This window comes from Musca domestica, unplaced genomic scaffold, assembly GCF_030504385.1.
Source record: "Musca domestica strain aabys unplaced genomic scaffold, Musca_domestica.polishedcontigs.V.1.1 76, whole genome shotgun sequence".
NCBI lineage: Eukaryota > Metazoa > Arthropoda > Insecta > Diptera > Muscidae > Musca > Musca domestica.
In genome coordinates, this window is record NW_026712396.1 from 1,336,339 (window position 1) to 1,355,349 (window position 19,011).

Consider the following 19,011-nt stretch of genomic DNA (forward strand, 5'->3'; position numbering starts at 1 on the left):
TATTTTTTCAAGGACTAAAGGATTGTCAAACGTGGATTTTTTAAAAAATATTTTTTAAGAACCTAGCAAACGTGGATTTTTTACAAAATATTTTTAAAAACATAAAAAACGTGGACTTAAAAAAAAAAATATTTTTGAAAGACCTAACGAACTTGGATTTTTTAAAGAATATTTTGTCAAGGACCTAACAAACGTGGATTTTTTAACGAATATTTTGTCAAGGACCTAACAAACGTGGATTTTTTAAAGAATATTTTGTCAAGGACCTAACAAAAGTAGATTTTTAAAAATTATTTTTTCAAGGAAATAAATATTTGTTCAGTTTTTTAAAAAAATATTTTTATGGGACCTTGGGACCAACCGACGTGGCTTTTTAAAAAAAATCCATAGACGTGGTTTTTTTAAAATATTTGTTTTCAAGGACCAGACAAGCCTTGTTTTTTAAATATTTTTGCAAGGACCTAACAAATGAGGATTTTTTAGAAAATATTTTTTTCGGCGTTGATTTAAAAAAAATCCGACGGGGGTTTTTTTGAAGAACTTTTTTAAAAGATCAACTGAAAGGAATTTTTTAAAGAATATTTTTTCCAAAGATCAACTGATCAAAATCCGCATTCAATATATGTCCTTGATTTTTTTTTTAATTCTCTTCAATAGGTCCTTGGAAAAATATTTAAAAAAATCATGTTTTATAGGTTCTACAAATTGTTTTTAAATTCACGTTTAATAGGTCCTACGGTTTTTTTAATTCTACGTTTGATAGGTCTTTATTTTTTAAATTCCACGATCAACAGGTCCTTGAAAAATATTTTTTAAAAATTCCTCGATCGATAGGTCCTGGCTAAAATAGTTTTCAAAAACCCCACTTTTAATAGGTCCTGAAAAAAGATTTTGATCAAAATTTTATAGGTCCTGAAAAAATCTATTTTTAAAATACCCACGTTTGATAGGTCCTGGAAAATATTTTTTTTTTTAATCTATGTTTTTCCAATGATCAACCGACATGGATTTTTGAAGAAAAAAATTTTCCAAGAACACACATGCGTCGATTTTTTAAAAAATATTTTCTTCAAAGATCAATCAACGTGGATTTGTTAAAAAACATGTTTCCAAAGATCAACCTACATGGATTTTTTAAAGGACATGTTTTTTCAAGCATCAACCGACATTGATTTTTTAAAGGATTTTTTTTTTTTCAAAGATCAACAGACGGTTCAAAAACAGTATTCCTAGCTAATGATTCAATTAGTCGGAGGACGAATAATGTTTCAAAAAATCACTAACTACCAGTTGACAAGCCCCCTGGGGAATATGTAACCGGCATTACCGAGAGAATGAGAATTATTTGCCTTATGCGGTAAACGGAATATTGCCGAAATTGTCCTTAAGCAACCAAAAAATTTTGCTCAAATGTATGTTAGTCTGCAGGACTTTTGGTATTGAAAATGGGCCATGTAGGTCCACGTTTTGGTATAGCCCCCAAATAACGGTACCTCCCGATATTCGTCATTTTGATTATTTTAGCGACATTATTCACCGGAATGGTTTCAAATTTGGTATTTTAAGTTTGTAATGGATACTACGGCCTACGACAGAAAATTGCACTGTGCAGGTCCACGTCTTCGTATAGTCCCTATATAACGGTACCTCCGATATTCGGTATTTTATCGACATTATAATCGATTTTTTAAGCTTCGCATTTGAATATTGTAATGTCTTATGACAAATGTTACCTACGCAGGTTCATGTCGTCGTATAGACCTTAATATAATAGCTACATTCGGTATTTTTAAGATTTTAACAGAATTTTTAACGGATTTTATTGTTTTTGAGAATTGCCAAATTCGTTCCAAATGGTGGAGGGTATTACAAGGTTCGGCCCGTCCGAACTTACTCCTTTTTTACTTGTTTTAATTACTCTGGGTACATAATCCTCTCTTTAGAGACGCAATGGTTCATTAGCTCTTCTTTGGTGATTCACTGTCCCTTAAGCTCATCTATAGGTACTCTAGGCTTCATCTCTTCTCTTGTGACCGAGAGACCTTCTTGTATGCTCTTGGGACTTAAGGGCCCTTGAGATCGTCTAGAGGGACTATCAAAACTCTCCACCTCATCTACCGAGACTCTGGGGTACTTCAGCTCCTCCTCTAGGTCCCCCTGTGGCATTTCATCTAAAGCCCCCATTTCGCCGTTGGACACCACTGTGTATGAATATTGCCGTTACGTATACGACAGTGTGGTCTTCCAACAAAATTGCTTAAATTCTTAAAAATCCATCTTTTCAGTGAAAACCCATTTTGATAAGAAAATAGGCCTTATATTGCACCCTAATACACTCCATATATAATTGTATGTCTATATTATCTGGCAACACAATCTAACGATAGTTTTTTGCTTTTTGAAGAAAAAAAACGTAAACCTCATACCGCAACAATCTTTTCTGTTGTTCTGTTCCATTCCGTTTGTTCGTCCCATTTTTTTGCTGCGTTTATTCATCACGACGATAAGATAGGCAAAGCATTGGACCGAACAGCAGAGGACACACAGGAACTAAAGGGTGAAACCGAACGAGCACAAGATACACAGGAACAGGACATGCATAGCGACAACGGTGAGGTCCGGAGGAAAATATTTTGTTGCTGGTGAAAATCAGATTTCCCCCTCTCCCCCTCCTCTTCCAAATCCATAACATGCGTTTACACATGACTTATTTTTGTAGTCAACATCAACATCAGAAATAAATGAAGCGGTAGTATCTTTGCGCCAGGAGCAGCAGTCCATGCCACCATTTACAACAACAAAATAACAGCCATAACCTCCTGGAATTGTATTAAGTTGTAGTTTTTTTATTCGATTTTTTTGTGTTTTGCTACAACAATTATTGTTGTTGCAGCTGTTGCCTCTTGCAGCCTCCAATGATGCTGGTAGTGTTGATAGTAGAAGAAGTGTGGTGTGCTGTTTGATCGAACTGATTTTGCCAACTCAACCTTTCGACTTCTTTTTTTCTCTCTCAGTTTTCCCAGTTATGCTGGTATTTTGAACAAGAAACAAAAAACATGCAATAACTACAATTATTTCAATGGAAGCTAAAAAATAAAAATAAAATACCGAAATGTGTAAAATTTTAAATACATATTGGAAATAGGTATAAGGCACAGTGGAGCAAGTTTCGTTTTTATGATCCTCAAACAAATGATAATGAATCAGACCACGTTAGGTAGGTCCTTGAAAAATAATTTTTTAGAAATTCCACGTTGAATAGGTCCGCGATTTTCTTTTTTTTTAATTGATCCTTGAAAAATATATTTTTTTTAAAGGAAAATCCACATTTGATGTGTCCTTGAAAAAATATTTTTCTTAAAAATCCACGTCTGATAGGTTCTTGAAAAAAATCTTTTTAAGACATACGCGATCAATGATTCCTTTGGCCCTTTAAAAAATTCTTTAAAAATCGAAGTCTTGCTCTTTGGAAAAATATTCTTTGAAAATCCTAGTTAGATGATCCTTTGGTCCTTAAAAAATATTATTTAAAAAATTCACGCTTGTTTGGTCCTTAAAAAATATTTTCTAACAATTCAAGTTTGTTTTGGTCCTTAAAAAATAGTATTTAAAAAATCCATGTTTAATAGGTCCTTGAAAAATACTTTTTCTAAATCCACGTTTGACAAGTACTTGAAAACAAACTCTTTCAAAAAAATCTCTTAAAAAATCCGCGTTTTATTGTCAGTTGGTTTGGGAAAATTGTCCTTAAAAAATTTGCTTTTCATGATCCTTTGATCCTGATAATGCCTTGGATATTGAAAAAATACTCTTTTAAAAATCCATGTTTAATAGGTCCTTGAAAAATACTTTTTCTAAATCCACGTTTGACAAGTACTTGAAAAAAATTCTTTCAAAAAAAAAATCTCTTAAAAAATCCACGTTTAATTGTCAGTTGGTCTTGGAAAATTGTCCTTAAAAAAATTACTTTTCATGATCCTTTGGTCCTGATAATACCTTGGTTATTGAAAAAACACTCTTTAAAAATCCACGTTTGATTGGTTCCTCAAAAAATATTTTTTTATTTAAATCCACATTTAATTGGTCCTTGAAAAAATATTTTTTAAAAAACCTACGTCGCATATGTCCTTGAAAAAATATTCTTTAACAAAAAATCAACATTTGATAAGACTTAAAAAAATATATTTTTGGAGACGTCCTTGAAAAATATATTTTTTTAATCTACGTTGTATATATCCTTGAAAAAATATTCTTTAACAAACCCACGTTTGATAGGCCCTTAAAAATTATTTTTCAAAAAATCCACAAATGATAGGCTCATTAAAAAATATTTTTTAAAAAATCCAAGTTTGATAGGTCCTTAAAAAATATTTTTTTTTTTAAATCCATGTTTGATAGTTCCATAAAAACATATCTTTTAAAAAAATAGAATAGGTCCTTAAAAGCATATTTTTTTAAAAAAAAATCCACTTTTTATAGGCCCTTGGAAAAATATGTTTTAAAAAATCCACATTTGATTGGTCCTTGGGATATATAAAAAATCCACGCCTTAACAAAAAAAAAAACAAATCAATGATTGTTGATCCTTAGGTCCTCCAAAAAAAAATATTCTTTAAAAAATCCACAACTGATTGTTGATCCTTTGGGCCTTGAAAAAATATGCTTTTAACAAATTCAAGTTTGATTGTTGATCCTTTGGTCCTTGAATCCTTGCGTCAATGAGAAAAATCACCGAGAGTTGATCCTTTGGTCCTTGAAAGAAATATTCTTAAAAAAATCCACATTTGAAGGTCCTTGAAAAAAATCACTGATTGTTGTTCCTTTGGGCCTTGCAAAAAATATTATTTAAAAATATACGTTTAATAGGACCTTGAAAAAAAAAGCACTGATTGCTGATGCTTTGGTCCTTGAAAAAAATATTCTTTTTCCATGAAAAAAAATAAAAACCACTTTGGTCCTTGAAAAAATTCCACGTTTAATTGTTGATACTTTTGTCCTTGAGGAAATATTATTAAAAAAATCTACGTTTGAAAGGTGATCCTCTGGCCCTTAATATAATTATTCTTTAAAAAATCCACGTTTAAAGGTTCTTGAAAAAAATCACAGACTGTTGATCCTTTGGGCCTTGCAAAAAATATTCCTTAAAAAATCCACGTTTGATAGGTCCACGAAAAAGAATCATTGATTGTTGATCCCTTAGTCCTTGCAAAAAAATATTATTTATCCAGGAAATAAAAACTACTAATCCTTTGGTCCTTATAAAAATATTCCTTAAAAATGCAGGTTTGGTCATCCTTAAATCCTTAAAAAATATTCCTTAAAAATCCACGTTTGGTCATCCTTAAATCCTTAAAAAATATTCTTTAAAAATCACGTTTGTTAGGTCCTTGAAATAAATCTTTTCAAAAAATCCACGTTTGCAAGGTCCTTGAAATAAATATTCTTTAAAAATCACGATTGTTAGGTCCTTGAAATAAATCTTTTCAAAAAATTCCACGTTTGTAAGGTCCTTGAAATAAATATTCTTTAACAATCCACGTTTGTTAGGTCCTTGAGATAAATGTTCTTTAAAAATCCACGTTTGTTAGGTCTTTGAAATAAATATTCTTTAAAAATCCACGTTTGTTAGGTCCTTGAAATAAAGGTCCTTGCAAAAATATTTTTTAAAAAATCCACGCCTTTGTAGGTCCTTGCAAAAATATTTTTTAAAAAATCCACGCCTTTGTAGGTCCTTGCAAAAATATTTTTTAAAAAATCCACGCCTTTGTAGGTCCTTGCAAAAATATTTTTTAAAAAATCCACGCCTTTGTAGGTCCTTGCAAAAATATTTTTTAAAAAATCCACGCCTTTGTTGGTCCTTGCAAAAATATTGTTTAAAAAATCCACGCCTTTGTAGGTCCTTGCAAAAATATTTTCTAAAAAATCCACGCCTTTGTAGGTCCTTGCAAAAATATTTTTTAAAAAATCCACGCCTTTGTTGGTCATTGCAAAAATGTTGTTTAAAAAATCCACGCCTTTGTAGGTCCTTGCAAAAATATTTTTTAAAAAATCCACGCCTTTGTTGGTCCTTGCAAAAATATTGTTTAAAAAATCCACGCCTTTGTAGGTCTTTGCAAAAATATTTTTTAAAAAATCCACGCCTTTGTTGGTCCTTGCAAAAATATTGTTTAAAAAATCCACCCCTCTGTTGGTCCTTGAAAAAATATTCTTTAAAAAATCCACGTTTGAGTGGTCCTTGGAAAAATTCCACGTCTGTATGTCCTTGAAAAAATATTCTTTAAAAAATCCACGCCTCTGTATGTCCTTGAAAAAATATTCTTTAAAAAATCCACGCCTCTGTATGTCCTTGAAAAAATATTCTTTAAAAAATCCACGCCTCTGTATGTCCTTGAAAAAATATTCTTTAAAAAATCCACGCCTCTGTATGTCCTTGAAAAAATATTCTTTAAAAAATCCACGCCTCTGTATGTCCTTGAAAAAATATTCTTTAAAAAATCCACGCCTCTGTAGGTCCTTGAAAAAATATTCTTTAAAAAATCCACGCATTTGTAGGTCCTTGAAAAAATATTCTTTAAAAAATCCACGCCTCCGTTGGTCCTTGAAAAAATATTTTTTTTAAAAATCCTCGCCTCTGTTGGTCCTTGAAAAATATTCTTTAAAAAATCTACTTTTGATTGGTCCTTAAAAAACATTCGTTAAAAAATCCACGTTTTCTTTTCTTTTGATCCTTAAAAAATATTCTTTGAAATTTTACGGTTGGTCCTTGAAAAATTTTAGTTTGTAAAATATTCACGTGTGATGATCCCTGAAAATACTATAAAAATCCTCGTTAGTTTATCGCTGAAAAATATTCTTTAAGAAATTCGAGTCAATTTTGGTCCTTAAAAAAGTATATTTAAAAACTCATATTTTTGGTTCATCTAAAAAAGTTCTATAGAAATTCAAAATTCTATTACCCTTATCTATATAACTCATCCCCCTCCTCTCTTGTGTATTCATGTGTGTGCGTGTGCTACACATTCAATTAATACAAATTTCCTTGGTCTCCTTTTATGAAGAGATAAAAATTAATTAGAAAAAATTACCTTATTTCACTCGGCCAGAAATGAAACCACAAAGAAAATTTTGCTTTACTAATAATAATGACGTCAGTAACAACTAATAGTAAACAGACCGACACACAGACAGACCGACACCTAAACCCATATGCACACAAAACTATCAAACACATATAAGCCAAAATATACACAACTACTACAACGTCAACTACTAAAGCTTCCCTATTGAATGGTAAACAAAATGGTTGTTGTGATTTTTGATGTTGTTGTTGATGTTGGTTCCCTTTGTTTGCAAATTCATAGAAACTAAACACCACCACCACCAAACAGCTGCTGTGATAAAGGGAGAGGAGAAGGGGGGACGGACGGAGAGCCAACCACAAAATACCGACCAAAATGCAAAGTAAAGCACAAAACCACAACAAGAACAACATTGGAAGACCCCATATGTATGTGTGTCTTGCAAATGTAATAGTGGTAGTAGTGACTTTGTTAAGGTAGTGGAGAACGAATTGCCACCGGTATTTCAGGATTTCAAAGGAACTGGCAAAATAGAAAGGTTCACAGGACTTTTTGTTAAAAGGTGCCATGTCATGATGCCCGACAAGGGCAGTTGGGTGAGAGGAAACCGGTCCTGTAGCAAACACAACAACAAATAATAGTTTCAATAATCTCTAAAATTAATTTGGGACAATTTTTTGGAGATAAAGGATAAACACATTTATACAAATTTGCTTTATGGCATTTAAAAATTATAGGGTGCGGGTGTGAACTTTTATTGGGAGTAGGAAAAAACATCCTGCATCCTTAGCAGAATATTAACGTTTACAGGTCCTTGAAAAATATTCTTTAACAAATCCAAGTTAGAAGGTCCTTGAAAAAGATCCACGTTTGAAGGTCCAGGAAAAATATTCTTTGAAAAAGATCCTTTAAAGACGTGGATTTTTAAAGGAACTTTTTCAAATACTTGAAAGTCCTGGAAAAATATTCTTGAAGATCCTTGAAAAATATTCTTGGAGATCCTTGAAAATTATTTTTTGAAAAAGATCCTTTAAAAAATCCACGTTCGAAGGTCCTTGAAAAAGATCCACGTTTGAAGGTCCTTGAAAAAGATCCTTTAAAAAATCCACGTTCGAAGGTCCTTGAAAAAGATCCACGTTTGAAGGTCCTTGAAAAGATCCTTTAAAAAATCCACGTTCGAAGGTCCTTGAAAAAGATCCTTTAAAAAATCCACGTTCGAAGCTCCTTGAAAAAGATCCACGTTTGAAGGTCCTTGAAAAAGATCCTTTAAAAAATCCACGTTCGAAGGTCCTTGAAAAAGATCCTTTAAAAAATCCACGTTTGAAGGACCTTGAAAAATATTCTTTGAAAAAGATCCTTAAAAAATCCGCGTCCATTGATCCTTGAAAAATATTCTTTTAAAAAATCCGCGTCCATTGATCCTTGAAAAATATTCTTTTAAAAAATCCGAGTCCATTGATCCTTGAAAAATATTCTTTTAAAAAATCCGCGTCCATTGATCCTTGAAAAATATTCTTTTAAAAAATCCGCGTCCATTGATCCTTGAAAAATATTCTTTTAAAAAATTCGCATCCATTGATCCTTGAAAAATATTCTTTTAAAAAATCCGCGTCCATTGATCCTTGAAAAATATTCTTTTAAAAAATCCGAGTCCATTGATCCTTGAAAAATATTCTTTTAAAAAATCCGCGTCCATTGATCCTTGAAAAATATTCTTTTAAAAAATCCGCGTCCATTGATCCTTGAAAAATATTCTTTTAAAAAATCCGAGTCCATTGATCCTTGAAAAATATTCTTTTAAAAAATCCGCGTCCATTGATCCTTGAAAAATATTCTTTTAAAAAATCCGCGTCCATTGATCCTTGAAAAATATTCTTTTAAAAAATTCGCATCCATTGATCCTTGAAAAATATTCTTTTAAAAAGTCCACGTCCATTGATCTATGAAAAATATTCCTTGAAAAAGATCCTTCGTCCATTGACCCTTGAAAAAATATTCTTTAAAAAATCCACGTTTGTTAGGTCCTCGAAAAAATATTCTTCAAAAAATCCACGTTTGTTAGGTCCTTGAAAAAATATTCTTTAAAAAATCCACGTTTGTTAGGTCCTTAAAAAAATATTCTTTAAAAAATCCAATTTTGATGGCATTTTGATCCTTGAATATTATATATTCTTTAAAACCCACGTTTGAATGTCCTTGAAAAATATTTTTTAAAACCCACGTTTGAAGGTCCTTGAAAAATGTTCGTAAAAAATCCACGTTTGTTAGGTCCTTGAGGGACCTTAAGTCCTTGGAGGTCCTTAAAAAATATTTTTTATCACTTTTTACTGACCCTTGAATAACTATTCCCTGAAATATTGAATAGAAAATATTTTATTTTGCCAAAAAAAATCTCTTTTGGATATATTCTCCTCTCTCCTCGTTACCCTGCCTCACATCTAACCGAAACGGAAAATAAACCTAAATCTTGATTTAGTTAAATTGAAACAAACTATGGCAAGTTTTTTGCCTTTTATATTTCATATCCACATTTTACCGGCAGCTCTACATCCTCAACCATAACAATCTGCCCCACCCACCTCATTGCAAGTGTCTAACAAGCGAAATCATGAAATAAGTTTGGTACACCTTTTCTGGTCCCCCCAAAAAAAACTAACTCAAATTATTGCAAGAGTGGCAGTTCACACACAGGTGTATCTTGTGCTTGTATAGGTGTGGAAATACATATTGAAACCTCAAAACAAGTGGGTGTGCTCTGAACATAAAATCGTTTTTGAGTGTATCGTTGTGTGTGTGTGTGTTCATGCGTGTATTTGTGGTAAATTCAGTTTACACAAAAAATTGCACTTTACCTCAACGAGAACCACAGCAATTGCAGGCAACAACAACAGCAACTGCAACAAGAACAACGGGGAAATATTCATTCCTCACATAACAACAAAAAAACGAACATATGCAACAAAAACAACAACAACAATAAATGCAACTATTAATAGTGTTGCTGCTTCCACCGCTGCCATCACCACTAAAACGTAGAAAATGGCACTCCACAAAAGCCAGTGTTACCACATCCGCCCAATATGAATTTTTTAAAGAATCCTTATTTAAGGGTCCGTCAAAGGTGGATTTTTGAAATAATACTTTTTTCAAGGATCAACAGTGGATTTTTTAATGAATATTTTTTCAAGGATCAACAGAGGCGCGGATTTTTTAAAGAATATTTTTTCAAGGACCAATCAAACGTGGATTTTTTAAAGAATATTTTTTCAAGGACCAATGAAACGTGGATTTTTTAAAGAATATTTTTCAAGGACCAATCAAACGTGGATTTTTTAAAGAATATTTTTTCAAGGACCAATGAAACGTGGATTTTTTAAAGAATATTTTTTCAAGGACCTATCAAACGTGGAGTTTTTAAAGAAAATTTTTTCAAGGACCAATCAAACGTGGATTTTTTAAAGAATATTTCTTCAAGGACCAATCAAACGTGAATTTTTTAAAGAATATTTTTTCAAGGACCAAAGGATCATCAAATATGGATTTTTAAAGAATGTTTTTTCAAGGACCAAAAGTGGATTTTTTAAAGACTATTTTTCAAGGTCCAAAGGATCATCAAACGTGGATTTTTTAAAGAATCTTTTTTCAAGGACGCGAGGATCATCAAACATGGATTTTTTAAAGAATATTTTTTCAAGGACCAAATGTTGTTGAGGATTATGTAAAGAATATATTTTAACGTGAATTTTTTAGAAAATATTTTTATGGGGACCAAAATGCTATCAAACGTGGATTTTTCAAGGACCTTCAACCGTGGATTTTTTAAAAAATATTTTTTTCGAGGATTTAACATACATAGATATTTTAAAGAATATTTTTCTCAAGGACTTAACAAATGTGAATTTTTTAAAGACTATTTTTTCAAGGACTTAACAAACGTGGATTTTTTAAAGAATATTTTTTCCAAGGACTAATCAAACGTGGATTTTTTAAAGAATATTTTTTCAAGGACTAATCAAACGTGGATTTTTTAAAGAATATTTTTTCAAAGACCAATCAAACGTGGATTTTTTAAAGAATATTTTTTCAAGGACCAACAGAGGCGTGGATTTTTTAAAGAATATTTTTACAAGGGCCAACAGAGGCGTGTTTTTTTAAAGAATATTTTTTCAAGGACCAATAGAGGCGTGTTTTTTTTAAGAATATTTTTTCAAGGACCAATAGAGGCGTGAATTTTTTAAAGAATATTTTTTCAAGGACCAACAGAGGCGTGGATTTTTTAATGAATATTTTTTCAAGGACCAACAAGGGCATGGATTTTTTAAAGAATATTTTTTCAAGGACCAACAGGGGCGTGGATTTTTTAAAGAATATTTTTTCAAGGACCAACAGGGGCGTGGATTTTTTAAAGAATATTTTTTCAAGGACCAACAGAGGCGTGAATTTTTTAAAGAATATTTTTTCAAGGACCAACAGGGGCGTGGACTTTTTAAAGAATATTTTTTCAAGGACCAACAGGGGCGTGGATTTTTAAAAGAATATTTTTCAAGGACCTTTAAACGCGGTTTGTTAAACAATATTTTCTCAAGGACCTTCAAACGCGGTTTGTTAAACAATATTTTCTCAAGGACCTTCAAACGCGGTTTGTTAAACAATATTTTCTCAAGGACCTTCAAACGCGGTTTGTTAAACAATATTTTCTCAAGCACCAACAGACCTCTAAATTTAGAATTTTTTAAAAAAATAATTTTTTAAGGACCAAATGATCATCAAACGTGGATTTTTTAAAAAATATTTTTTCAAGGATCTAAGGTTCAACGAACGTGGATTTTTTGAAGAACATTTTTTCAAGGACCAAAGGATCATCAAACGTGGATTTTTTAAATAATATTTTTTCAAGGATCAAAGGATTATCAAAAGTTGATTTTTTAAAAAATTTTTTTTCAAGGACCAGAGGATCATCAAACTTGGATTTTTTAAAAAATATTTTTTCAAGGACCAAAGGATTATCAAAAGTTGAGTTTTTAAAGAATATTTTTTCAAGGAGCAGAGGATCATCAGACGAGGATTTTTTAAATAATATTTTTTCCAGGACCAAAGGATTATCAAACGTGGATTTTTTAAATAATAGTTTTTCAAGGATCAAAGGATTATCAAAAGTTGATTTTGTAAAGAATATTTTTTCAAGGGCCAGAGGATCATCAAACTTGGATTTTTTAAAAAATATTTTTTCAAGGACCAAAGGATTATCAAAAGTTGAGTTTTTAAAGAATATTTTTTCAAGGACCAGAGGATCATCAGACGTGGATTTTTTAAATAATATTTTTTTAAGGACCAAAGGATTATCAAAAGTTGAGTTTTTAAAGAATATTTTTTCAAGGACCAGAGGATCATCAGACGTGGATTTTTTAAATAATATTTTTTCAAGGACCAAAGGATCATCAAACGTGGATTTTATCAAGGACCAAATGATCATCAGCTTGAAAATCTTAAAATATATAATTTTGTCTCACCTACTACTATACCTATATTTGGAAGTCAGTCCTTTTTAAATTTCATAAAAATGTCAATGCTTTCTCAGCCTCTCTCTTTCTTTCTCTCTCACGCATCCCCTTTCTCTTTGCCACTCTTTCTCTAAAGGGCCACACAGTTGGTCTTTAAAAAAATCTACGTTTGATTACTTTTTGGATCCTTAAAAAATATTTTTTTGAAAAATCCGAAATTCTTTATATTTTGAAAAAATTATTTATTTTAAAATCCACTTTTGATAGGTCCTTGAAAAAAATTCTTTAAAATAATCCGATATCCTTAAAAAAATATTTTTTCTAAAAATCCACACTTTATTGGCCCTTGGAAAAATTTGTTTTTAAAAATTAGCGTTTGATTGGTCCTTAAAACAATATTCTTTGAAAAGTCCATTGACTTGATGTTGAAAATCCTGTAATAGAAGGCTTATATTGGGAATTCCGTTCCATAGAAGACCAAAAAAGATCTTATATCCCCAGAAAACCTTTGCCCATAGAGGATTAGCTTCCGACCAATTTTCCATAAAAAAAATCCGACCAAAAACATTTCAGCAATGTTTATCAAGAAGTAGTCCTGTGTTGCCTCTCTCTCATATAACTTCGGTGAAAAATGTAACTTTTCCTCCAGAGCAGAAACCCTAACACTGGCACTCACACATAAGCCAAACAACAATGCAATCTTCCAACACTGCCGCTGCACTGGATATCTGCAACTGCAATGTGAGCAAAATACGAAAAATGGGAAGCAAAATAAGGAGGAGAAAACTAAAGACTCTTATATACCGGAAATAACACCTTCAAGCCTTAAGTAACAACGATCTGGAATGGCTTCCTCCAGCATCACCATTAACTACCACAAAAACAACAACAATCTATGTTTTACAAAAAAAGAGAAAAAACAACAACAACACAAAAGAAAATGCTACTCCTGCTGCAAAACATTAACTAACGAGAATTTTCCCATTCAAATCGAAAAAGATTAAAGTAAAGCACTCGTTCGCACACACATATGCTCACACACTTTTCCGGAGAAATAAAAGTAATGACAGTATTTTTTCTTCTTTTTTGTTAGTCGTATTCCCATAAACTAAATAGTTTGTTACCCGGAACTGGAATGGAGACAACACCTTCCACAATAGTTCCAACAATTAATAATCGACTTTAAGTTGGCGATAAATTTCCAGGTTTTGCTGCGGCACAATTAAGCATCGCCAATGAAAAAAATTACTTCATCATAATCGTAAGATGTCGTGTTGGTGTTGGAGAACCTGGGCCACAGTTGTTCTTCGCCAAATAACTATTATTTGAAAGTCATATTTCACGGCGATGTGCATTCCCACTAATTGTCAGGGGGTGTTAGTGAAAAAAACTAAATAAATGGTTCCAAGTGAAGTCAGGTAATTTGGTAAAGTGAGATTAAGAAAGAAGAAGATATCGGAAAAACAAGTAAAAAAATACTAAGTTGGGCCGGGCCAAACTTTTAATATCCTCCATAAAGGAACCCTTAGAAGAAATGTGGCAAAAACCATTAAAATGCCGAATATCGCGAGGTACCATTATATGGGAGCTATACCAAATCGTGGACCTACACATGCAATGTTTCGCCACCGGAGCTGGAACCCATTATGACCTACAAATACCAATTTTCAGACAAATCCGTGAAAAAATGTGGCAAAAATCATCAAATTACCGAATATCGGGAGGTACCGTTATATGGGGACTATACCAGAACGTGGACCTATATTTACAATGACTCGCCACACGAACTGGGACCCATTATGATCTACAACTACCAATTTTCATAGAATTTCTTGAAAAAATGTGTCAAAAATCATAAAAATGCCGAATATTGGGAGGTACGTTATATGGGGACTATACCAAAACGGGGACCTATACATGCAATGTTTTGCCACACGCACAGGGACCCATTATGATCTACAACTACCAATTTTCCGAGAAATTCTTGAAAAAATATGGCAAAGAAAAATAAAATACCGAATATCGGATGGTACCGTTATATGGGGACTATACCAGAACGTGGACCTATACATACAATGTTTCGCCACCGGAGCTGGAACCCATTATGACCAACAAATACCAATTTTTTTTATACAAATCCGTGAAAAAATGTGGCAAAAAAAAATAAAATACCGAATATCGGAAGGTACCATTATATGGGGGCTATACCAAAACATGGAACTATACATGCAATGTTTTGCCACACGCACAGGGACCCGTTATGACCTACAAATACCAAATTTCAGACAAATCCGTCAAAAAATGTGGCAAAAAAAATTAAAATACCGAATATCAGGAGGTAGCGTTATATGGGGGCTATACCAAAACGTGGACCTATAATTACAATGTTTCGCCACCAGAGCTGATCTTTTTTCAAGTTTCGCATTTGAATATTATAATAGCTTGTGACAAAAGTTGCCTATGCAGGTCCACCTCGTCGTATAGACCCTAATATATGGCTACATTCGGTATTTTAAAGATTTTAACAGAATTTTTAACGGATTTTATTTTTTTAAAAATTGACAAATTTGTACCACATCGTGGAGGATATTCAAAGTTCGGCCGAACTTACAGCGTTTTTTACTTGTTTTATATTGGAATTAGGTAAGTTTTTTAAATACTTCCGCTCAACATGACATTTCTTCATCAAAAACATCCGAACTACTCTAGTTTGGTCAACGGTCACGGTGGCGTATCATCGCTGTCATACATCATACCACACGGAGTACCACTTAATTTAATTTTCTAAATATTATACCCCCCAAATTTAATTTTCCAAACCCCAAAACAACCCAGCAGTCAACAGTGAGACTCCGTGCCGCAACAGTCAACAGTCTGCTGAGCCAAAAACAAAAAAAAAAACAAACACAAACACTTTGTGGATAAAATAATCAAAGAAAACCTCCTGCCCTTTAGAAAAAAAAAGGACTGACCATTAAAATTATTTTTTTTTTGTTTTTATTCTTCATCATCAACATCTCAGCAGCACAAACACCGACCAAGAAGAACAATCGTGTGTGTGTGTGTCTGTCGACGTGCCTGTGTGTGCAACGAATTATATCTAATATATATACTTTACCGTGCCGGACATATGCACCAGACGCACACTAAAAACCGAAAACTCATAGCCACACTTATTTTCATTTTTTAATTATAATCCAAAAAAAAAAGGAAATTAAATTGTATGACCCGGGAGTGAAAGGGAGAGGAGAAGAGAAGAGAGAAAGAGAGAAGGAGAGAGAGAGAGGTTAGAAAAGGGTTGCCATCATTATGAAATTCAAAAGCGACGGGCTTCCATAATCAAATTTTATTATTTTCAAGCTGCAGAAATACCCCTAAAAATGGCACGGCAATTAGAAATACCCCTAAAAATGCCACGTCTCTGTAGATCCTTGAAATAATATTTTTAAAAAGTACAAGTCTCTGTAAATAATTGAAAAAAATATTCTTTAAAAATCCACGTCTCTGTAAATAATTAAGAAAAAATACTCCTTAAAAATCCACGTCTCTGTAAATAATTGAAAAAAATATTCTTTAAAAATCCACGTCTCTGTAAATAATTGAAAAAAAATATTCTTTAAAAATCTACGTCTCTGTAAATAATTGAAAAAAATATTCTTTAAAAATCCACGTCTCTGTAAATAATTGAAAAAAAATATTCTTCAAAAATCCACATTTCTGTAAGAGGCGTGGATTTTTTAATGAAAATTTTTTCAAAGACCAACAGAGGCGTGGATTTTTTAAGAAAATTTTTTCAAAGACCAACAGAGGCGTGGATTTTTTAAAGAAAATTTTTTCAAAGACCAACAGAGCCGTGGATTTTTTAAAGAAAATTTTTTCAAGGACCATTTTTTTTATTTTTCAAGGACCATTTTTTTATTTTTTCAAGGCGTAGATTTTTTAAATATTTTTTCAAGGACCATTTTTTTATTTTTTCAAGGCGTGGATTTTTTAAATATTTTTTCAAGGACCAACAGAGGCGTGGATTTTTTAAAGAATATTTTTTCAAGCATCAATAGAGGCGTGGATTTTTTAAAGAATATTTTTTTAGGCACCAACAGAGGCGTGGATTTTTTAAAGAATATTTTTTCAAGCATCAATAGAGGCGTGGATTTTTTAAAGAATATTTTTTAGGCACCAACAGAGGCGTGGATTTTTTAAAGAATATTTTTTTAGGCACCAACAGAGGCGTGGATTTTTTAAAGAATATTTTTTCAAGCATCAATAGAGGCGTGGATTTTTTAAAGAATATTTTTTTAGGCACCAACAGAGGCGTGGATTTTTTAAAGAATATTTTTTTTAGGGACCAACAGAGGCGTGGATTTTTTAAAGAATATTTTTTCAAGGACCAACAGAGGCGTGGATTTTTTAAAGAATATTTTTTCAAGGACCAACAGAGGCGTGGATTTTTTAAAGAATATTTTTTCAAGGACCAACAGAGGCGTGAATTTTTTAAAGAATATTTTTTCAAGGACCAACAGAGGCGTGGATTTTTTAAAGAATATTTTTTCAAGGACTAACAAGGGCCTGGATTTTTTAAAGAATATATTTTCAAGGACTAACAGGGACCTGGATTTTTTAAAGAATATTTTTTCAAGGACCAACAGAGGCGTGGATTTTTAAAGAATATTTTTTCAAGGACCAACAGAGGCATGGATTTTTAAAGAATATATTTTCAAGGACTAACAGGGACCTGGATTTTTTAAAGAATATTTTTTCAAGGACCAACAGAGGCGTGGATTTTTAAAGAATATTTTTTCAAGGACCAATAGAGGCGTGGATTTTTAAAGAATATTTTTTCAAGGACCAATAGAGGCGTGGATTTTTAAAGAATATTTTTTCAAGGACCAATAGAGGCGTGGATCTTTTGAACAATATTTTTTCAAGGACCAACAGAGGCGTGGATTTTTTAAAGAATATTTTTTCAACGACCAACAGAGGCGTGGATTTTTTTAAAGAATATTTTTTCAACGACCAACAGAGGCGTGGATTTTTTTAAAGAATATATTTTCAAGGACTAACAGGGGCCTGGATTTTTTAAAGAATATTTTTTCAAGGACCAACAGAGGCGTGGATTTTTTTAAAGAATATTTTTTCAAGGACCAACAGAGGCGTGGATTTTTTTAAAGAATATTTTTTCAAGGACTAACAGGGGGCTGGATTTTTTAAAGAATATTTTTTCAAGGACCAACAGAGGCGTGGATTTTTTTAAAGAATATATTTTCAAGGACTAACAGGGGCCTGGATTTTTTAAAGAATATTTTTTCAAGGACCAACAGAGGCGTGGATTTTTTTAAAGAATATATTTTCAAGGACTAACAGGGGCCTGGATTTTTTAAAGAATATATTTTCAAGGACTAACAGGGGCCTGGATTTTTTAAAGAATATTTTTTCAAGGACCAACAGAGGCGTGGATTTTTTAAAGGACTTATAAACGTGTCAGGGTGAGATAAAAAAAACTGCAACAAAGTCAAACGCCATAATTTTCAGATTTTTATTTTAATTTTATTGAATGAAAACAAAAAAATGTCGGAAATAGCTTCAAATTTTAGAATAAGTTTAGATTTGTTCGAATTGGTCACCTTTGGCACGAATTATGGTCTTCAAACCGCCAATGAAACAGTCACACGCTGCCCAAATATTGATTTGGCCCATTACTAGCGAAGAGCTTGGTTGAGGTGATCGACACTCATCGGGGAACCTCATTTTGTAACTATTCTTGGGTGACGCGTGCTGAGTGCGATGGTGCTGAGTCCTATAGGAATGTCTAATGTCTGCGGTCAACATTTTGGCGTGCCCAAGGCTTTAATACACCCTCCAGAATATTTAAGGGATAATATTCGGCATTTATTCTGATGTCACGCAACGGTCGATTAATTCGAGCGGAGAGCGACCATCGGCTGTTGTGGTGGCCCACACCATCACCATGGCCGGCGCTTGAGTTCTGGTGGCCAATCGAAGGTGCACATTTTCAGCTGACCTCTTTGGCAAGTAAACACTATAATTTTGTTTGTTTACGGACAACGAATGTTTTCTCTCTCATCGGAGAAAACCAAATTCGGCAGTTCACCACTTTCGGCCAAGCGAAGCAACCCTTTAGCTCTTTTGAGGCTATTTTCTGTTCTCTCTGTTGCGGTGTAAGTTCTTGGACTTTTTGGAATTTAAATGGCTTTACCCCGAGCTCGTTTTTTAATATTTGCAGCCGAATGGAATATTGCGATATGTTTAGCTCACGAACCATTTTTCGGCCACTACAACGCGGGTTTTCGACCAAGTCGTCTCTTCTTTACTTTTCGAACCATTTCTGCTGATGATGCTGTTTTCTTCCGCCCACTTCCTTGACGTCGGGCTACGCTACCAGTATCACAGTAACGAGCGATAATACGAGACAC

General features: G+C 32.7%; 1 protein-coding gene across 1 annotated transcript in view; it reads left to right on the top strand.

Moving 5' to 3' along the window:
* Nucleotides 1–19,011, top strand: part of LOC101893484 (lachesin) — a 453,169-nt gene that overhangs the window by 385,211 nt on the left and 48,947 nt on the right. The window lies entirely within an intron of this gene.